We start from the raw sequence: 19,957 nt of genomic DNA on the forward strand, positions 1-19,957 counted from the left end.
AGCCTTTCAGCTAGTTAGATTCCAATCAAGATCAATCCCACAGCAATGTTGCTTAATTCTAAATCCAGACCAAAAGCTTGTAAAGCTCAGATCGCGAAGGTAGCAATCAGAGTTTTCCTTGCATCAGACAGCTATGAATAGACTGAAATCATGAAGGTCCTCAGCCTGAACTGCTCCTGAGATCCTTAAAGAACATGGCACTCAGTACACAGAGCCCCCAAAATACAGTAGGAGAGCCCCAAAAATACAAATTAGGAAAATAAAAGCCAAGAAATGCCCTCCATAAGTGCAAGAGCTTGGTCCTAATACAAAATCCAAATTGATGAAGTAAAGCTACAATAATGAATTAAAAAAGAAGAATCTGACCATAGATATCTGTGGTGATGACATGGATGCTTAACATGCAAACCCAGAAGAAGAGAATGTCTATAAGTAAAGGATCAAAGAAAAATGTAGCTGGCATACAAGTTAACCAAGATTCTTAGAAAAAATAAGGCAGAGTTTTTCAAAAGGAGTTTTAAATCATGTAAATTAAATGAGAGTCCTAGAGGAAAGAACTGGTAAAGGAATTAGAGCTGTGGAGGAAAGACTTGGAAATAGAATTAAGAGCTTACCATAAAAGTTCCAAAGCCTTAACCAAGAAACATAGTCCTTGAAAATGAGAGTGAACCAAACAGAAATTGACTCCATGAAACAAGAAATATAAAACAAAGTCAAAATACTGAAAATAAGAAAATATGAAGATATAAAGTGTCTCAAAGCAAATACAATCAAGAGGAAAACAGATTAAAGAGAGATGATTTAAGAATCATTGGACTATTAATTAGGAATTATTTTGCCCAACCTTATGCCAACAAATTTGACAATTTTAGTGAAATGGATACATAATTAACAAAAATATAAATTAACCAGATTAAAAGAAAAGGAAGTAAAATACTTAAATAACCCCATCTCAGAAAAAAAAAATTGAACAAGCCATTGATGAACTCCCTAGGAAAAAATCTCCAGGGCCAGATGGATTTACATGCGAATTCTACCAAACATTTAAAGAACAATTAATTCCAATACTATATAGACTATTTGGGAAAATAGGTGAAGAAGGAGTCTTACCATATTCTTTTTATGATACAAATATGGTGCTGATACCGAAACCAGGAAGAGTCAAAACAGAGAAAGAAAATTACAGACCAATTTCTCTAATGAATATAGATGCAAAAATTTTAAACAAAATACTAGCAAATAGATTACAGCAACTTATCACAAGAACAATACACTATGACCAGGTAGGATTTATACCAGGAATGCAGGGTTGGTTCAATATTAGAAAAACTATCAGCATCATTGAGCATATCAACACCAAAACCAACAGAAACCACATGATCATCTCAACAGATGCAGAAAAAGCTTTTAACAAAATATAACACCCATTCCTATTAAAAACACTAGAAAGCATAGGTATAAATGGAATCTTCCTTTAAGTAATGAATAGCATCTATCTAAAACCTTTAGCAAGCATTGTATGTACTGGGGACAGGCTAGAAGCATTTCCAATAAGATCAGGGGTGAAACAAGGATATCCATTATCCCCACTGTTATTCAATATTGTACTGGAAATGTTAGCTTTAGCAATAAGAGAAAAAAAATAAATCGAGGGCATTAGAATGGGCAAAGAAGAAACGAAGCTATCACTCTTTGCAGATGACATGATGATATACTTACAGAATCCTAGAGAATCTACTAAAAAACTACTTAAAATAATAAACAACTTTAGCAAAGTTGCAGGCTATGAAATAAACCCACATAAATCATCAGCATTTCTATATATTACCAACAAAGCCCCAACAGTAAGACATAGAAAGAGAAATCCCATTTAAACTTACTGCAGACATTATAAAATATTTAGGAGTCTACCTCCTGAAACAAACCCAGGAACTCTATGAACGCAGTTACAAAACACTCTTCACACAAATAAAATCAGATCTAACTAATTGGAAAAAAACATCAGCTGCTCATGGGTAGGCCAAGCTAATATAATAAAAATGACAATCCTACCTAAGCTAATTTACTTATTCAGTGCCATACCAATCAAACTATCAAAAATTATTTTATAGAGTTAGAAAAAATAACAAGATTCATTTGGAAGAGCAAAAGGTCCAGAATATCAAAGGAACTAATGAAAAGAAATGCAGGAGAAGGTGGCCTAGCCATTCCAGATCTTAAATTGTATTATAAAGCAGCAATCATCAAAACTGCTTGGTACTGGCTGAGAAATTGAGTGGTGGATCAGTGGAATAGGTTAAATATGCAAGACACAGTAGTCAATGACTATGGTAATCTATTATTTGATACACCCAAAGACCCCAGCTTCTGGGATAAGAACCTACTCTTTGGGGGAAAAAAAACTACTGGGAAAACTGGAAAAGAGTATGGCAGAAACTAGGCATAGACCCAAATCTCACACCATATACAAAAATAAATTCAAAATGGGTTCATGACTTAGATATGAAGGCTGATACTATAAGCAAACTGGGAGAACAAGGAATAGTTTACCTATCAGATCTATGGAGAACAGAAGAATTCATGACCAACCAGGAGATAGAGAACATTATGAAAAGCAAAATGGATCATTTTGATGACATTAAATTGAAAAGTTTTTGCACAAACAAAGCCAATGCCACTAAGAGTAGAAGGAAGGTAGAAAATTGGGAAAGAATTTTTACAACCAGTCTCTCTAATAAGGGCCTCATTTCTAAAATATATAGACAGTTAAGACAAATGTATAACAAACACTACAAGCCATTCCCCAATTGATAAATGGTCAAAGGATATGAACAGACAGTTCTCAGATGAAGAAATTAAAGCCATCTATAGTCATATGAAAAAATCTGTGAATCATTATTGATTAGAGAAATGCAAATCAAAACAACTCTGAGGTACCACATCACATCTATCAGATTGGCCAACATGACAAAACAGGAAAATGATAAATGCTGGAGGAGATGTGGGAAAATTGAACACTAATGCGTTGTTTGGTGGAGTTGGGAAATGATCCAACCATTTTGGAAAACAATTTGGAACTATGCCCAAAGGACTATAAAAATCTGCATACACTTTGACCCAGCAATAGCACTTCTAGGGCTATATCTCAAACAGATCATACAAATGAGAAAAGGACCCACATGTACAAAAATATTCATAGCAGTTCTTTTTGTGGTGGCAAAGAATTGGAAATTGAGAGGATGCCTATAAACTGGGGAATGGCTGAGCAAGTTGTGGTGTATGAATGTAATGGAATACTATTGTGCTATAAGAAATGATGAACAGGCTGACTTCAGAAAAACCTGGAAAGACTTGTATGGTCTCATGTTGAGTGAAGTGAGCAGAACCAAAAGAACGTTGTACACAATAACAGCCATGTTGTGGGATGGCTAATATTGATTAACTTAACCCTTCTCAGCAATATAAGCATTCAAGATATCCCCAGAGGCCTTGTGATGGAAAATGCTATCCACATCCAAAGAAAGAACTAAGGAAGCTGAATTGCTATCATTTTTTTTTCCTCTTCTGTTGAGTTTTGTTTCCTCCTATTGGTTTTAATTTTTACTTACAACTTCACTAATGTGAAAATATGTTTAATAGGAATGTAAATGTATAGCCTCTATGAGATTGTGCACCGTCTTGGGGAGGGTGGTGGGAAGGAAGGGGGAGAAAAATTTTAAATTCAAAAGCATATGGAAGGGAATGTTGATAAAATCAAAATAAATTAATAAAATTAAAATTAAAAAATAAAACAAAATGCTTAAAAAGGAATCATTGGACTATTTGAAAACTACAACTAAAAAAAGTATATGAAAATTATATTTTAGTAAATCATGAGAAAACAAACTGCCTAGATCCCTTAGAACCAGACAACAAAGTAAAAATGAAAGGAAAAGTCTTCCACTAACTTTTTGAAAGAAATGTCAAAAGGAAAGCTCCCAGAACACCATAGCCAAAATAGAGAACTGTGAAATTAGAGGAAAGATGCTGCAAGCAGCCAGAAAGAAAACATTGAAGGTACCAAGGACCCAAAGCCAGGATCACAAAAGATTTAGTAGTCACTACGTAAAGGAGAAGAGAGCTTAGAATATGATATTCCAGAAGGAAAAAGATCTAGGCTTACAGCTAAGAATAACTTACCCAAAAAACTGAGTTTAATCCTATAGGAGAAAAATGGAACTTTCAAAAAATCAAAAACTTCCAAGAAATCCTGATATAAAGACCAGAGCTAAGGAGAAATTTTGATGTATGCCACTATAAATTGGACATATAACCTCTGTAAGAAGCAGAGAACCTAGAATACAAAATTTTAACAGGCAAAAGATATAGTCCTATAATCAAGAACAACTTCAGAGGGAAAATGGACCTTTGATGAAATGACTTTCAAGCATTTTTGATGAAAATATCAGAACTATGTAGAAATTTTGAAATACAAGTAAATGAGTCAAAAGAAACATGAAAAAGTAGCTATGAATGAGTAATCACAGGGGCTAAGCATCCTAATAGAGAAAAATTACACATATATCCCCTCAGAACCTTAGTAATATCAGAGGCAATAGAAGAAGTTTAGTGAAATAGAGGGCTTTGAAATGGTTTTGTTATATTTTGACAATCTTAAATGAGGAAAAGGGGAAAATAATACATTAGGGGAATAAGGAGGCGGAAAGTGAGAAAAATTCTCATGTAATTGGAATGATCAAGTAAAATTATAAAAACAAAGAGGAAAGGATGGAGGGAGCTGGTGAAACTTGAACCTTACTTTCATCTGCACCAGTTAATAGTAGGTAGAATATACACATACAGTTTTGACTACAGAAATACCTTTCACTTAATAGAGGGTTGGGAAGAGTAGAGAGAGGGTAGAAAGAGATAAAACAGATTCAGGGAGAAATTAGTTATAAGTGCAAACTTTAACCATAGAGAGTTGATCATGAGTAGAGGTTTAAAAAGAAAGAAAGGGTAAAGACTTGTAACTGGGGTGTGGACGAGGAAAAGAGAAGAGAGTGAGGGGATTTCAAGCAGATTACATTAAGCAGAGAGAGCATTGGTACTGAGGACACTCTTTTTTGTTCATTATTCTTTTCTTCTTTGTAAACAGGAAGCAGTAGGCCAAGAGAGAAGAATATATAAGCTAATAGAATGAAGGGAATATATATAATAAATGCTCAAAACTGTGAATATGAAAGGGATAAACTCAGTTATAAAGTACAAGATGATCACAGAATGGAAAAGAAAAAAAAATCCAGCATTATACTATTTACAAAAAACACATCTGGAACGCTAGGATTCTTATATTTAAAATAAGAGACTGGAGCAAAATCTGTTATCCTTCAGTTCAAATAAAAAAGGCAGAAGGTAGCAATCAGGATATCAGTTAAGGCATCAAAAATAGATTTGATCAAAAGAGATAAATGGGAAAACTGTTATGCTAAAAAAGTATCAGAGATAGTTAATTAAAATCATTATTTCATAATGCACCAAATGACACAGCATCTAAATACTTAAAAGGCTTCAATGAGTTATGGGGAGAAATAAATAATAGAAGTATAATAATAAGGTGCCTTAATGTACCCCTTTCAGGGCTAAACAAATCTTACATAAAAATAAACATGAAAGAAATTAAGGACCTGAATAGAATTTCATGCAAACTAGATTATATATTTGTGTACACACACCTGCATGTGTGTATATGTGCATATATATATATATATGCATATAAATGTACCTGTATATATATGTATATATATATATATGTATACATATGTATAAACACATGTGCCTTTCTATTCCCATTCAGTATATGTGTATGTATTTCTCAGCTATACACATCACCTTTAGAAAAACTGACCATATATTAGGGCATAAAAACATCACAAATCAATGCAGAAAATTGGAAATACTAAATGCATTTATTGACCGCAGTGCAATAAAAAAATATATTCAATAAAAAGCCGTGAAAGAAATAATTAAAATGAATGGGAGAGTGAACAATCCTAAAGAACTGATAGGTCAAAGAATAAATAATAGAAACCATTGATAATTTCATTAAAGAAAATTATAGCAATGAGACAACATTACCAAAATTTATAGATACAGCCATAATAGTCCTTAGGGGAAAATTTATATCTCTAAAAACTTTTATCAATAAAAAAATAGATAAACAAGTTTTGCATGCAAGTAAAAAAAAACTCTAGAAGACCAATGAATTTTTAAATTTCTAATTAAACACTAAACTAGAAAACCTGAAAATCAATGAAGAAATTAACACAATTGGATATAAAAATCATTGACTTAATAAACCTTAATAAATTAAACTTTATAAATGTAGTTTCTTTTAAAAAAACCAATAAGATAATCCATTCCCTAATTTCATTTTTAAAAAGAGGAAAAGGAAAAACAAATTATTAATATAAAATGAAATGTATGATTATTTACAAAAACAAAATGCAGTCCCCCTAGCTGTTGTAGTGCTGTTTCTACTGTGGTGCGTAATAGTATTAACTCTAAATTGTTCTTTGAAGGTTTGATAAAATTCCCTTGTAAATACATCTGGTTCTGGATATTTTTCCCCTTTGGGAGCTCATTTATGACTTGACTGGATGAGTTAAGTTCTCTATTTTTAAAAAATTATCATTCTGCACATTTTGTTTTTGTAAATAATTATCCATTTCCTTTAGGTTATCAGTTTCATTGGCATATACTTGGGCAAAAAAAGTTTCTAATACTTTCCTTTATTCATTTGTTGTGAATTCTACTCAGACGCTTACCAGCTATGTGACCTTGGGCAAGTCACTTCTCCTTGTTTGCCTCAGTTTTCCTCATCTGTAAAATGAGCTGGAAAAGAAAATGACAAACCTTTCTAGTATCTTTCCTGAGAAAATCCCAAATTGGGTCACAAAGAGTCAGGCATGACTGAAACAACTGAACAAGAATAAGCACTTAACTTGGAGTCAGGAAGACCTGAATTCGAATAGGGCCTCACATACTAACTACATGACCCTGGGCAAATCACTTAAACTGTGTGCCTTAGTTTCCTCATCTGTAAAATGGAGATACTGATAGCAGCTTCCTCAAATTAGTTAATATTTATAAAATGCTTTGCAAACCTCAAAAGAGCTATGTAAATGCTAGCTATTGTCGCTGTTGTTATTTCATAAAAGTTTTGAAAAATGGGAAAAGAACGATCCTGCCAAATTCCTTTTATGATATAAATATAGTTTTACTACCTAAACCAGAGAGAGTAAAGTACAGACCAGTATTGATAATGAATATTCATGCAAATATTTAAATGAAACATTAGCAAGGAGGCTATGGCAATGTCACAGAGATTATACACCATGTATTGGTTGGATATATACCAGGAATTCAGGGGTGGTTCAATATTAGGAAAACTATCAATTTAAGAGACAACTTTAATAACAAAAACAATAAAAATCATATCCTTATATAAATAGATAAAGGGGGGAAAACATTCAATGAGATACAACATCCATTCCTGTTAAAAACACTGGAAAATATAGGAATAACTGTACCTTTCCTTAATATGACAAACAGCATCTATGTAAATCCAAGAGTTAGCATTATGTATGATGGGAATAAATTAGAGAACTTTCAGATAAGATCAGGGGGTCCATTGTCACCACTGTTATTTGATATAATGCTCAAAATGCTAGGAATATAAAAAGACAATAAAAAGAGATTTAGAGAGTAAGAATAAGTAAGGAGAGGAAAGTATCCCTTTTGCAGATGGTATGATTGCTTACTTAGAGAACTCTAGAGAATCAAATAATATTAATTGAAACTATAACTTCAGTAAAGTTGCAGGATGTAAAATAAATCCACATAAATCACCAGCACTTCTGTATATTACCAACAGAACTCAGCAGGGAAAGATAGATAGATATTCCATTTAAAAATAACTAGAGAATTACAAAATACTTGAGAGTCTACCTGCTAAGACACACAAGAACTATATTACTAGATTTATAAAACATTCTTTCCAAGAAAAAGACAGATCTAAATAAGTAGAGAGATATTAATTGTTTATAGGTAGATGAGCCCATATATTATTTGTCCTTCATTTTTGAAGAGAACCAGTAACATCAGGAGGAGTGATATATAAACTTGTGCCATGAATTAGATCTAAGTGGGGTAGAATTGCACAAGTCATCATTCTCACTTTCTCTATCTGAGTCATTGAAGTCCAGTGGCAAGACAAAAGTCAGAATGACTGGCGATGGTCTGGGATACAGTGGATGATCTTTGGCATCTTCGATATCTGATGAAGCTCTGAGTGTTCCACGGTGCCTGCTTCATCCACTTTAACGGCCCATTGGAACAGATTGTTCTCATTTACCCATTCCACCAGAGAAAGTCTTCACAAGCTTGGGGTAGACATTCCCTTAATTCACCAACAGGTTTGAGGCCTGTGGGTTACCCTCATCCTGTTTTAGCCCATCTGTCCTCACACTAGAAGTGCCCATCCTCCCTGAACACCCTATATACCCCATATAAGGCTGAGCCCACATAATAAAAATTACAATATTACTTGAATTAATTTACTTATTCTTTAAAGTACTCATTCATACTAACTAAACTATGAAAAGATTACTTTATAGAGTTAGATAAAATAATCAAATTCAACTAGAGAAACAAGGATTGAAAAAAAAAAGTGGGAAGGAATGGGGGGAGGATGCTGAAAGTACCAGATCTTGAACTATACTTCTTGCACAGCAATAATTATCAAAACTTTCCTTTAATTAGTTAAGAAATAGAAAGGTTTGTCAGTGAAATAGACTAGATATACAAAATTCAGAATCAAATGAACACTGTAGCCTTGATTTCAATAAAGTCAAGCACCTAGCTAATAACTCACTATTTGAGAAAACCTACTAGGAAAACTGAAAAACAGACTGGCAGAGAGTTAAGTACAGACTAAAATCTCCAAATGTATACCAAGATACGCTCTAAATGGATACGTGACTTAGATGTTAACGTTCAACGTTCAGTCATTTTTCAGTCACGTCCAGCTCTTTGTGACCCTGTTTGGGCCTTTCTTGGTAAAGATACTGGAATGGTTTGCCATTTCTGGCTCATTTTACAGATACAAACCGAGGCAAACAAGATTGTGACCTGCCCAGAATCACGTAACTACTGAGTGTCTGAGGCCAGATTCATCTTCCTGACTCCGTGCCCTGCATTCAATCCAGGGCAGTGCCACCTAGCTACCCAAGACAGCAAGAGTGACAGCCTAAACCAGGGGTGGGGAACCTGCGGCCCACTGGCGACACGTGGCCCTCTAGGTCCTCAGGTAGGGCCCTTTGACTGAATCCAAACTTCACAGAACAAATCCCCTTCATAAAAGGATTTGCTCTGTAAAACTTGGACTCAGTCAAAAGGCTACACCCGAGGACCTAGAAGGCCACATGTGGCCTTGAGGCCGTAAGTTCCACATCCCTGTCTAAGCAAATTTGAGGAAAAAGGGAGCAATTACCTTGTTTACTCTACCATGAAACAGCTTGAAACCATATCCTCCTGTTGCCCATCCTGTGTAATTCTCATTCTCCTCTAAATTCTCCATTGTAATCCTGCCTAGTTGCACAGAGACCTTCCTGGTATTCTCTTGCCGCTGCTTGCTTGCCAGTATAGCACATGAGCTACGTTGCTCATTCCTTGACCAGCCTGTTTTTTGCCTATCATTATTTTCATACATTTCTCTTTTTATGTCATCTCTCCTGCATAAATTCCTCATGTGGAAATATTGCAGCATGTTCCCTATCCATTACCCTTTGAGTGAACTTCACCTTCCTTTCTTTGGAGATGGTATCATCCCATACAACGTTTCTAGAAAATTATAAAAAAGATGGGTCTTGGTTTCAGGGAGAAACTTGAGGGTGTCATGAAAGCACTGTGCGTGTCTTCTCCGAGGCAGTCCAACTCTCCTTCTCTTTATTGATGTCTGGGCTCAATCTACAGATTAAATGTAGATAAGTTCCAGAGGTTGTCTACACAAATGCACACCATGGGGTGTGGCATTCTTCATCCACTTGCATTTTCCTGGGTAGATTAGTTAAACCAAACCTGTGTTGCTGTTATTACTCTTTTGAGAGAGGATTATGGACTTCATTCAGGAAGTTAAGGATCACAAGCTTGAGAGGATCAGAAATATTATTTTGGGGTTTCCTGTAGTTTAGCATAATATCCTTTACAAACAGACATGTATCTCAAGGACCTGGCCATTTTCCTTATGAGTCTGAACTTTGGCCTATGAGAGTAGAGCAAATCAAATGAATCTTTTTTTTTCCCTTAATTGATGTTATTTAATCAAAGGATTATTGAATCCTATATTAATGTTACATCTTTTAAGGGACTCTGTATGATTTTGACATATGATATATACACTGTGGAAGACCCTTGTTGGAAGAGAGGTTTTAAAAGCAGAGATTTGCTCTACAAAGTCAGATGCTACTTTATAGTCAACAAACAATATGCCCATTTTGGAAGCCTACAACCTCTAAACCAATTTTGTTATTGTAAAGATGTGACATTCCCATTAGTATTTTCATCAAGGATACCCTCAATCAAAATTCTATATCAATGAGGAAGTATACAAGTTGGGGGTAGGTAGCAGTAATGAACTTGAATTCTTAAAAAAACCCAACAACACATAACATGATTTGGATTATGATTTTATTTCTGTGTACAGAGAATAATCATTTAGTTCAGTGAAAGGACCTCACATTCTCTTAAGCAAAAAACTCAGCATAACAAGAATTCCTGAATTTCTGTCCTTGCGACTGAGCTCTTCTTGAATGAAGAACTCTTGCTTTAAGATACTGGCAAATATTGTTTGCATTGGCAGAGAGAGAAATTAAGTTTTTTTCAACACTGTCATGACAATAGCTCTTTGCAAATATTTTGTTTTCATTTCAAAATCACGTATCAACCATTGCTTGCCAAAAAAAATATTTCAAGTTCATATTCAATTCCTTGCAGGAAGCAGTCCCAAACAAAAGCCATAAACCTGTGAGGTCACACTCCATTAAAGATGCAAATTACAGGTTCAGCATCAAAACAATGGAGTTCTACTGGTCCATTTACAACATCACAGATTGTTAATCAGGCTGAAATGTCAGCCTGGGCTGCTTTGTTTTAGAGGATCAAGCAGAGGAGACTTGCTTTGGGAGAAAGTCAAGCTAATCATAACTGGAGCTAGAAACAAATTAATAACACTTTCTATATAAACCACAATAGAATTTTCCTTGATGCCTGTAGCCTCTGTAAAATTTTGCTCTATTTAATATTAGAAGATTGAGGTCTTTGGGGAATGTGAACATCAGTTCCTATCAATTCTTTTTTTTTTTTTTTGGTATTTTGCATATAGCCACCCACAGAATTGGAATGAAAATTACATGCCTTCTCCACTGTATCTCAAACAAGTGTCACTTTCCAGTTATTTCTTAACAACTAGATTTGATTGCATTGTGATTATTTTCATTTTTCCCATTAGCATAATTTGTGACAGAAGTTTTGGACCCCTGCAAAAAGAATCTGAAGCTATTTCTTGAACAGTTACTCTGGGGCTCCTGTAACTTCCACCACCTGCCTGTGCCTAGCTAGCCATGTAACCTTCCTTTTGCTTTGGCATTGAGAGAGGCTTTCTCTGCCCCTATGTTCATGTCTGTGTGTGTGTACGTGTATGGCATGTGTCTGGTCTATGTGGTTTATCCAAAAAATATATATTTTGAAACTATATGTATAAAATATATATATATATATATATATATATACATATATATTCACATATGAAATTATATATGTGCATATATTATATATAAAATTATATATTAAAATGCCTTGAGTTTGCAAACATATTGGAATTGAATTATCGACAGCAAAGTAGAAGTTTATGTTGCAGTAACTGATGCATTAAGGGTTTATGGACTTGTGCCTCACTTGACTTTAGTGACTTCTGACTCCACTTAGAAACTTTAAGAATCTCTTTTTTGGTTCCAGCTTCTTACTTATAGGTCAGCAAGTATTTATTATGTTGCTTCTGTGTGCCAAGTTGGAGTTACTGTTCAAATACAAGATAAACCAAGAAATATTATGTAATCTTCATAATAGTAATCTATGTCCCACATTGTAACAGGTGAGAGATACTGCAGCCTTGTCACATTTAGAAGATGATATAGACAGAAACAACAGAGCACTGTGGAATCTCCTTCTGATGGAGAACAACAGTGTATACAAATTGTATAATTATATAATCATAATTTTAGGGTCTTAGAACAAGTTTTGGAGTCAAGAAGACCTGAGTCCAAGTCTCGCCTTTCTAAAACATCCTACAAGATATTCAAAAGAAATGAATTAAAAATCTACATTGGAATTAAAAAAAATAACTACACAAATACAGATGGGAAAGATGTGACTAGACAGCACTAAGACTGGGGTCTTAGTGAGCAGAAAACGTCAATATAATAAATAAGTTGTGAATGTGTTGGGGGAATGGATGGGCCATGGGTTAGTTTGGAAGGATGAACTTGAAGAAGCATCCCTCTAGTGAGTCACACTCTCTGGCCATTCACTCTTTCTTCCATGGGCTCGTCCTGGTATTATTCACTGAAGCACTTGTCTCCCCCCACCCCAATTTCTAGTTATGGTGCTAAATTTGAGCCTCTTGAGATATTTGGGATCCTATTTTTTCTATCTCTGCTGAAATACTCTTCCAAATGTGTTATGGTTGAATTTTCAGTCCTTTCTTATCCTCCTCTTACAGACACCACTCACAACAAATTCTTCCTGAGCTGCCTAGGAAGACCGGGAGAGCCTGCTGATTTAAGGATTCTCTAGTCTTAAGGCTTATCTCCTAATATTTCCAGTCTCCCCAGTTCGTAAGTTCAGAGTCATCTTTGAGTCTTCTCTTTGACTCTGAGACTCAGATATCACATCTTGTTGATTATACTGCTTCATCTCTCCCATCTACCTCTCTGTCTCTCTACTCATCCAGGTACCTCTTCTCACTCCATCATCTCTCATCTCAAGTCTCTCTCCCTTTTCCAATCCATCTGATTTTCCAAAGGAGGTCATGGGAAGCCACGTGTCTGTCCATCCAGGAGGGTTATAATAAGCACCCAAGAATGAAAGTCTGAGGACACACACAGAACCAATTCCAAAGAAAAGGAAAAAGAGGAATAGTTGTCTAAAAAGACTGGGAACTATCAACCAACTTCGTGCACACACACACACACACACACACACACACACACACACACACACACACACACACATATATATTTTTTTACAAGATGCCCTTAGAAAATGGAAGAAACAAGATAATTAATAAAAAAAAAGTGACAATCTTCCTTGTGTATTCTTTATCTCCTACTATTAAATCACAAAAATCCATATGATGTCTATGATGGCTCTAAAATCCAACTTTTTCTGTAATTCTCCATGCCATCACATTATCAAGTTCTCATCATTATTTAGATTATATCATGTAGACTAGCTTCCTCTAGACTACCCTCCTTTTTTCCCCCTCCAATATTTAAAACTCAGTAGAGGGATCCCTATTTGCCTCTAGGACGAAATACAAACTCAGACTCTGTTTGGTATTTAAACTTTTCCCAACATACTAGAAAGATCAGATGATTTACAAACTCCTTTGACTAATGAAATCCAGTGGCTATTGCCTCTAGGACCAAATATGAAATACTCTGTTTGGCATTCAAAGCCCTTTGTATACTCCCCTTCTACCTTTCCAGTCTTCTTACACCTTATGCCCTTACATGTTGTCTTCATTCCAGTGACGCTGGCCTCCTGGCTGTTCCATGAACAAAATAACTCCATCTCTTGGCTTTGGGCAGTTTTTCTGGCTGTCTCCCATGCCTGAAATGGTCTCTCACTCCTCTACTCTGCCTACTAGACTTCCCTGGCTTCCTTTAAGTCCCAACTAAAATTCAGTGCCTTCCTTCTGTTAATTATTTTGTATTTTTCCTACATCTATGTGTTTGTTTATATTTGTTTGCTTGTCTCCCCCATTAGATTGTAAGCTCCTTGAGGGCAGGAACTGTCGTTTCCCTTGTATCTCCAGCATAAGTTAGCACAGTACCTGGTACATATGGCAGGCACTTAATAATATGTTGATTGATTGACTGATTATTACAACAGCCCACCTTTTCCAAAGTTATTACATTATTCCCTTTCACACATATCACAAAGAAAAACTAGCTTACCTTGCTGTTCCTCACACATGACATTCTGTCTGTGTCTTTGTACTCAGGCTGGGCTCACGTCTGCCTCTTAGAATCAATAAACCTCTGCTTATCTTAAACCTCAGCAAGCCCTCCAGCTATCCAAGGGACTCCCCCAGAAATTACCTTGAGTTACTTTGTAATTCTATCTGTGTAGGGTCCATGTTGTCTCTCCCCTGATAGAACTCTTGACCACAGGCACTGTTTCATTTTTCTCTTTTATCTCAGTTATAATTATAGCTTCATCTTGCTGTTATTTCTTTGTTATTCTTATAGTTATTACTTGTCTCAGTCCTGCTTTATTTGCTTTTTGCATATAAACTTTTCCCCACGCTTCTCTGAATTCTTTATCTTTATTTCTTACCATCATATTCAGCTGCAATCAACATACCATGATGTGTTAGCCATTCCCACCACTACTAGGCACCTACTTCCAGTTCTTTGCCATCATAAGAAGAGACAGTTCTGGCTGTTTTGGTTACCTTTATTTGTGCTATGATTTCCTGGAGGAATGTTCTAGCTCTAGGATTTCTGACTCAGAGTCCAGAAAGTTCAGGCATTTTTTTCACTTAATTCCAAATTTTCTTCTTAAGTGGTTGGATCAGTTCAAAATTCCACTACAATTGTAGTTAACAACATTAATGATTTCTATCCTTTGTCTCCTTTGCTAATTTTGTGGGGTGGTGCTCATATCCTATTAAAATTAGATCATATTTGCAAAGCTTTAAGCTGTTCAAATGCTTAGCTTTAATTATGTATTATCTAATTTATAATGATCATAATTATATAGTATTTTATGTAATATATTTTACAATTAGATAATATATAATCATATATAATTATAAATGATAATTTGATATTAATAATAAATGCTAACTTTTAGGAGCCTTTAGTACAATTTATTTAGTACATTTTATTATAGTATTAGACTTTTTTTTCATCATTGTTGCTTGAACAGCTTTTCCTCTTGCCTAAATCCCAGTAACTGAGGGATTTTGGTTATTCTGTCATCTCTTGAGTCTACTTTGAGGGCTACATACTATCTCTTCCAAGGGAAGAGAATTAGGGAGTTCCAAATGCAATTGCCCCCCCCCCCCCATTTATCCTATTTGGGCAGACTACCTGAGAAGCTGATTGAGGGAGGATTGCAGCCGAGGAGGTTAAGGCTGTCTCTGAATGTGCTTCATTGCTTGAGGAACTCAGAGAATCTGTTCTTCACCATCCTCAGTGTCTTCCCCTACCGCTGCCCAATCCCCCAGGTCAAGGCTATATTCCCCAACAATAATTTCCTATATATCCACTCCTATTTATCTCACAGTCAGTTCAATCAGGGTAATTGTGTCCTTGTCCTTTCTTGCATCTCTTGTTGCTGATTTAAAAAAAAAATCTTTCTTTTCACCTGCTTTGAATTCACAGGCGAGAAGAAACAATTGGCCCACATGTGGGCTATTACTAGAAATAGTGAAAATACTTGAGAAAGGATATTGACAAAACTTTAAAGTTCTGGAAACTTTAGCTTCTGTTGATCAAACAGATTAGAGATATACCTCTGGAGGTCACACTGATTCACAGGCAGAAAATGGAAAGTACACCTCAAATGGCCATTATTCTAATTAAAGATCACGATAAGGACTACTGTATACATCTTTGAAGTTGTTTGCTAGTGACAGTAGGAAAAGTTGACCCTGTATGGCTCTAGTGGGATCTAGCTCTGAAGTGTCAGCCTTGATTGGAAAATTCCAGTTTATGATATTATTTTATAAAATTATGATATTATGAATATTGCTTCTAGGCAAGTGACTGGGACTGAGTCTGCACCAGCTGGCAATGAAGCATGAGAGCACCAAATTCCTGCTGGAGAAGATACTCTGACTGACTGATATCACATAGCCAAGATGTGCTTTGTAGCACCCATGTTTATGTATTATATTAAATGTCATATATGTATATATATATATATATATGTATGTATACACACACATATGCATGCATACATGTATACATATCTATCTATCTACTTCCCTTTAGTTGTCCAGATGACTTGAGCAGTGGGGATTTAAAGCCTCAAGTAAATATTCTTACTGAGCTACAGAATTTTAGATCATGGGATTAAACTCACTTTACTAGAGCAGATTTTTGGTAGAGAACTAGGCAGAGAACTTCTACCAGAACAAACCAGAACTCAGGGCCCAGGAGCTGAATGCAGGTCGAGTTTCATCAGAAGGGAAAGTCAGATTTTTTTTTTTAGTGGTCTGTATTGATATTGATCTGCCTTCCTTGTCATCTATTCCTATCCCAGTCCATCTTCCAACTCAGCATCCAGTCAGTCATCCCCTCCCTGTTCAGTAAACTCCAATGGGGTTCCTTCCATCTCCAGAATCATAAATATAAATCCTTTGCAATTCAACACTCTTCATAATCTTGTGTCACGTGGGTCACAGAGTCAGGAGTTATAACAGTGGAAAGAAGGGGAGAGGGAAGAAGCTTCTCGGGATACATCAAACTGCCTCTGGGCATTTTTGCTGGTTGTGCCCCATGTGTGCCTGGACTCTTTCCATCTCTGCCCTCTTGGCTTCTTCTGTAGCTTTCTTCAAGTATCAGTTGAAATCCTAATTTCTACAATAAGTATTTCTGGTCCACCTTAATTCTGATGCCATTGCTCTATGGATGATCTCCACAATTGTGTCTCTCATATGATGAGTGCCTTGAGCCTTTCTTTGTATCCTCAGTATATGAACAACAATGCCTGGCATAACATCATAATATATCTGATACTTAATAAGTTTCCTGACAGACTGATCCCAAGCTGGCTAGACACAAATACTCAAAGGCTATAAGAAAGTAAGCAAACTTATTTCTTTAAGAGTTTTTTTTAATGTGGTGTTGGGTTGTGCTGGGGCAGCATTTATGTTTATAGTTAAGGCCATCTTATGTGAGGCCTAAGCATCATGGCTACAGCTTCCTTGTGCTGAGGAACAAGGTAAAGATGCCCATCCTAGGCATGGGCACTTGGAAGTCCCATCCAGACAAAGTGGCCAATGCAGTGAAGACTGCAATCAATATTGGATACCACCACATTGACTGTACCCACCCTCTACCAGAATGAACATGAAGTAGGTGAGGTCATCCAAGAGAAGATCAACAAGCTTTGGTGTACATCCCATGAGAAAACCCTAAGTGACTTGAAGCTGGATTACTTGGATCTCTACCCTTGTTTATTGGCCTACAAGATTTAAGGCTAGGAAGGATCGTCTCCCACTGGATGACAAGGGCAGTGTGGTTCACAGTAACACGAACTTTTTGGATACATGGATGGCCATGGAAGAGTTAGTGGATTACAGACTGGTGAAAGTCATTGGAATCTCCAACTTCAGTCATTTCCAAATTAAGAAGATTGACCAAGCCAGGGCTGAAGCATGAGGCTTGGTTAATCAGATCAAGTGCTATATGGTATCTCACCCAGGAGAAGTTGACCAAAGATATTGGCATTGTAGTAACAGACTATGATATCCCCTTGATTCTCCAGATTGGCCGTGGGCCAAGCCAGAGGACCCTTCTACTTTTGAATGATTTTAGGGTCCAGGCCACTGCAACAAAGCACCAAAAAAAAAAAAAAATCACAGCACAGGTTCTGATCAGGTTCCATCTCCAAGGAAAAGTAGTTGTAATACCCAAGTCAGTCACCCTGAGAGCTTTAAGGTGTTTGATTTTGAGTTGACTGATGAGGAGAAGTCACCTATGTTCAACTGCAACTAGAGAGTAGTTTAGTCTATGCCTTGGTCAATGCTGCTTCTTACAAAGATTACTCCCCTGCCATGCACCATTTTGAAATCCTGGGTAGTTACTGCCCAATGTCCAGATGACAGTCTCCTGATGCTTTCAGTTGTGCTGACTGACCCATCTTGACAAGAGTGTATCCTTCTTCTGCATTGCAATGGGTCAGCCATGGCCTCTGCTTGAAAGAGCTGGACCAACCACTGAATATCCCCACCAGATCTCAAGCTTGGTTGAGTAACTCCTGGTTTTCTGCACCCTCCTTCCTGCCCAGCTAGGAGAAGCACAGAATGACTACCCCCTCCCCTCCCCACATGGGCCCTGCCAACAAGAATTAATTCACCAGGAAGTGGCTTTCTTTCTTTTAGTAACAAGTAGATTTCATCTGATTGAAGTTGTAAACCCTGACTTCTTACTTTAAATTAAAAAAAAAATTCATGTAAAAAGAGTTTTTCTTGAAAGAGGACAGGTTCTCAAAGAAAGAGCTGGTTGATGATGGGTACTGTTATTATTTTGAGTCAATCCTGAAGGTCATGCACTGTCCCCTGACATTTTTTCCAGATAATACAGAATATTGAGAGAAAGGAAGGTGATTATACGTAGGGAACTAATTAATTTTTAAACAGAAGCACAACTTGGCCCCTTAAGATTATAAGGTTTGGAACCTAAGGATTGTAACCTATGGAGGGTTTAGGATGTTGGGAAGGGAGTTGTTACGGAACATGGCGATGTTCCCTGTGTTGCTTTACTGAGCTCTTGTGGGATCACCATTCTGGAACGCATAATCACATATGCCGCTTGTGTCGATGTCGTTCCATTCAAAATGCTACATAGAACGCATATGCAGATTTGGCACCTGTCTCTCCCAAGATACACAAGAACTATGAATTAATAAATAACCACAGAACTTTGCTCTTCACAGAAATAAAGGCAGCCATAAATAATTAGAGCAAAAATTTTGCTCATGATTTGAATCTACTAATATGAAATGTCAGTATAACTTAAAGTAATTTATATTAATTATTTGAATTGTTATACTTTAAGAACAATAAAGCAATAATATAACAAAATTCATGTGAAGGAACAGATGAAGAATTTCAAGAGAAATAATGAAAAAAATGTGAAGGAAAGGATCCCTTTAGGACTGTCATCATATAATCCTACAAAGACTGCTTTGGTCATTTGACACACTAAGAAAAAGAGAGAGGTAGAGAAAAGATTACGTACACAACATACAGAAGCAAATAATAAGTGTTTGAATGAGGGAATAGCCCAACCCCCTCATACAAACATTGTCTCACAAAAAGTTTTGGGAAAACTGGAAAATAATCTGGCAGCATTAGTATAGACACTACAACATCTCACACCATTTACAAATGATGAACTCTAAATGGATGCATGACTTATTGGAATCACAAGCAGATTAGAAGAGAAAGAAAGTAAAATACTTTCCTTTCAGATCATATGATCTAGCAATATACAATACTGGTTTTACACTATATATGTATGTGTTTATGTGTATATATATATATATATATATATATAATATACATATACGCATATAAGTATGTGTACATACATACATGTATGTATATATGTATGTGTGTATGTATATATGTGTGTGCACATATGTATACATACATACACACACATATTATTACCACAAGGAGATTAAAGGATCAAAGGTAAATATACTTTATAGTAGCACTTTTTATGTAGATAAAACTACACTGAAATTTATACAAACTTGCAAACATTGGGAACAAAAGGGGTTGGAGGATTGGATATAAATTTGCGAATAAGTGAACTTATTTATGGCATGTATTATGAATGTAGTGGAATTTATTGAACTGTAAGAATATGAAGGAATGGTTTTCAAAGACTAGCAA

The 19,957-nt window shown here is 35.9% G+C and overlaps 1 pseudogene; it reads left to right on the forward strand.

The window, feature by feature from the left end:
* LOC110192358 (aldo-keto reductase family 1 member B1 pseudogene) overlaps window positions 1-18,123 on the forward strand; it is a 140,001-nt pseudogene extending 121,878 nt beyond the window's left edge.
* Window positions 18,124-19,957: the final 1,834 nt, after the last annotated feature.

The sequence above is a fragment of the Phascolarctos cinereus genome, unplaced genomic scaffold (assembly GCF_003287225.1).
Source record: "Phascolarctos cinereus isolate Bilbo 61053 unplaced genomic scaffold, phaCin_HiC Scaffold_8;HRSCAF=390, whole genome shotgun sequence".
Taxonomy (NCBI): domain Eukaryota; kingdom Metazoa; phylum Chordata; class Mammalia; order Diprotodontia; family Phascolarctidae; genus Phascolarctos; species Phascolarctos cinereus.